Below are 3,218 nucleotides of genomic sequence, written 5' to 3' on the forward strand. Positions count from 1 at the left end.
ACCACTTGAAATAATCGTGCATTTGTTGTAAAATAATTTATATTTTTACCGTTAGTGCCCTATTGCTGTGTGGAGAACCCACGCTTTTGTTGTGCAAAGTCTATTCTATGCTGTTCTATTCTGATATGGTTGGCGTTGAATACCCTTACCCATGTAAAACACAAAAAGTGATGTACCTTGCTGGATAAGACATATTTTTTCCATCTCTGTCAAATAGGTTAGCAACAGCAGCAACAAATCTGACTAATTAAGACAATTTCCGTTTACTAGACATTCGATATAGCAAATCCAATAATGATGGAACAGTGAGGCGTCAATGCTATGCTCACACTGGTCACGGCCCATACAGTATGACACAATATGGCAACAAATGGAGGGGAAATAAAGGGCAGGATGTGCCCATGGTGCTTCACTGACAACCCTGCCACCGCCTTAAAGTTGGACACCTCGCATTTCGTGTTCTCTGCAAAGCAGTGTCACCTCCTCTTCCTCTCTCCCCCCACCGCCTTCCTCTGCTCTGTGTGATGTATGGCGGTTTGCCACCACAGCGTCTGTGCAGCATATATCACCACAAAGTAGGTCAGGGAAGAAGAAGGCGGCCAGTGTATCTCACAGGCATACATCATGTCACTTACAGATAAATGCGTGTGTGTTTGTTGTGTGGAGGCGGACACAGGCGACAAAGACCTCGCAATAAAGATAGAAAGCTAGTGCGCGTTAGCCGCCGAGGGAGGCAACCTGGTCCTGCTGCTGCTGCTGCTACTACCGAGCCAGGGATGAGGGGGAGACATGAGGCAGACACACCGGGCGGATTCATCCACTTTAAAGGCCATATTCATTGACGTTTAAAGCAACAACAGAAAGAACCGGTGTTAACTGCCAATGTGAGCCAACCGTAAAATCTCTTTCCCTGAACACACAGGGCGGTTTTTGTGTGACAAACGGACTGTGTGCCACCTCTCGCGCCACTTTAAGACAATAAAAGAGACGTTATTTTTCCAGCTGTTTCCGGCCGGTTTGTGCTAGCACCAGTTTAAGACACGTTCATTAATTTAACACACATTCGGTCCATGTACGTTAGCGGAAAAAAAAAAACAGTGTCACTTTGAAGAGAGATGTAAAAAAAAAAAAAATCTTACCTGAGGCGTTTGACAACAAACGATATTAGACATATTTAATGCGAATTCAGTGTTGGTTGGTTCGGCTTAGAGAGAAGACGCGACGGCAGCTCCAGGCACGGCTCTCTGAGGCTAACAGCAGGCGTTTGTCCCAGTTTAGACTCGGCGTAGAGAGAAGAAGAAGCTCGTCGTCGTCGTCCTCTCCACACTGTCACAGGCTCGTTCTAACAGAATGGCTGCGCGAGCTCAGTGGTGACTTTGAAGCGCGGTCCTGAGAACAGCCGCGTGACCGCCACGCCGCCTGTGACGTAAGCAGCGCGGGGCCGCCCCCCTCACGCCCACACTTTGCTCTGGAGGATGTGGAACTGATGAAATCCAGGATCAACACCGTTTCTTTTGGGTGAATCATATCAAGTAAATGGAACACATTGGAAATATTTAAAGTGTAAGCTGAGGAACAATATAAAGTAGTTGTATTTACAGTAACAATTGTTAAATTTAAAGGTGCATTATGTAATAAATCTAAAACAACTGGCCATAAAATCCTCCTAATATGTCACAGAGACTCAGGAATAATGTTCATATAATGAACTGAACTCACCAACGACAATAGTACAGCCAAAATATTTGCATTAAAAAAAATATATTTTGCAGACTGCAAATCATGTTTATGTTTTGAAATCATGTTTTGGCATGTGGCGCCACCTACCGCCGTCTACCAATCATTGCAGTCTGCCGCTGCCGAGCAACCACGGGTTGCCAGTTACGTCAGAAAATGAAACCTAAAAGACCTCGGTATTTTGAATTTGAATGTAGTAACCATTTTTTGGCCACATTCTTACATATGGCACCTTTAACTGTAGGTCCAGCTTGTAAAGGGTGACTCACATATGATTGGCAGTGGACAGTGTTGTAATGTAATAAAGTACAAATACTTCATTACTATGCGTAAGTAGAAAAAAATCACTTACTACGTACTTATCTGTACTTGACTCTGTTATTTATATTTCTAGCTAACTTCTTTTACTCCACTACATTTCCTCTAACTATCTGTTTTGACTTGTTATTACCAAATAAAATCAGAAGAAGAAGAGTTGGTAATGGTCTGTATTTATATAGACCTTAGTGTTGATGAGCTGCTTTACATTCACCCATTCACACGCTTCAACATGGTGTTAAGTGTCTTGCTCTAGTACACATAGACTAGCAGAGCCAGGAAATTAGATAAAGACAACTCACCCTACCCTACTTTTACTTCAAAAACTTACTTTTGATACTTAAATACAGTAAATGTCATGTACTTTAAGGCTTTTACTTAAGTAATAATATAAAAAAGTGACTTCAGCTTCTACCATAGTAATTTTGAGGTGGCTATTGGAGGTTATCAGAGCAGTGTTTGTCAAGGTCAGCTTCAAAAAAAATTGTTGGCTTTATCTCTGAGTTTCATAGAGTGGCGTTTGAGCAGATGTTCACTCCCTCACAGACATGATGATGGAGGCAGAAGAACCTATTCTTCTGCTCTGACTGCAAAGAGCTTAACACTACGTCACTACATCAGTGATTAGATTAGAGGTGTGTGTGTGTGTGTGTGTGTGTGTGTGTGTGTGTGTGTGTGTGTGTGTGTGTGTGTGTGTGTCTGTGTGTGTGTGTGTGCGTGCGTGCGTGCGTGCATGCGTGCGTGCGTGTGTGTGTGAACCTGGTATTCCTTAGTTGTGGGGACCTAAATCGGTTTACTTCTTAAAATCAAGCCCCAAGAATGTAAATTACTACAATTTGAGGTGAAGACATGTTTTAAAGTTAGGCTGGGGTTAGGGTTAGGTTAAGGTTAGGATTAGGCTACTTGTAGTTATGGTTAAGGTTAGAGTGTGTCTCCATGAATATAAAATGAATATACGTCAATGGAATGTCATCTGAATTCATGGAGTACCAGTGTGTGTGTACTTTTATGCATTTTGATTTTAAAGGGCTTTTTCAGGGTTAAAACCTGGTTTAAGGGGTTAGACTTGGGTTTCTGTAAGGGTTAGGCTTAGGAAATTGGTTAAGTTTTGGGTAAGGGGATAGGGAATGTATTATGTCTATGATGTGTCCTCAATAAGATAT

The 3,218-nt window shown here is 42.3% G+C and overlaps 1 protein-coding gene across 1 annotated transcript in view; it reads right to left on the reverse strand.

The window, feature by feature from the left end:
* Positions 1 to 1,324, reverse strand: part of ivns1abpa (influenza virus NS1A binding protein a) — a 10,944-nt gene extending 9,620 nt beyond the window's left edge. The window contains exon 1 of the mRNA XM_083887879.1: positions 1,140 to 1,324. The gene's annotated coding sequence lies outside the window, so the exon portion shown is untranslated. The remainder of the gene's footprint in view (positions 1 to 1,139) is intronic.
* Between the last annotated feature and the right edge of the window lie 1,894 nt (positions 1,325 to 3,218).

The sequence above is a fragment of the Microchirus variegatus genome (genome assembly GCF_963457635.1).
Source record: "Microchirus variegatus genome assembly, chromosome: 4".
Classification (NCBI taxonomy): domain Eukaryota; kingdom Metazoa; phylum Chordata; class Actinopteri; order Pleuronectiformes; family Soleidae; genus Microchirus; species Microchirus variegatus.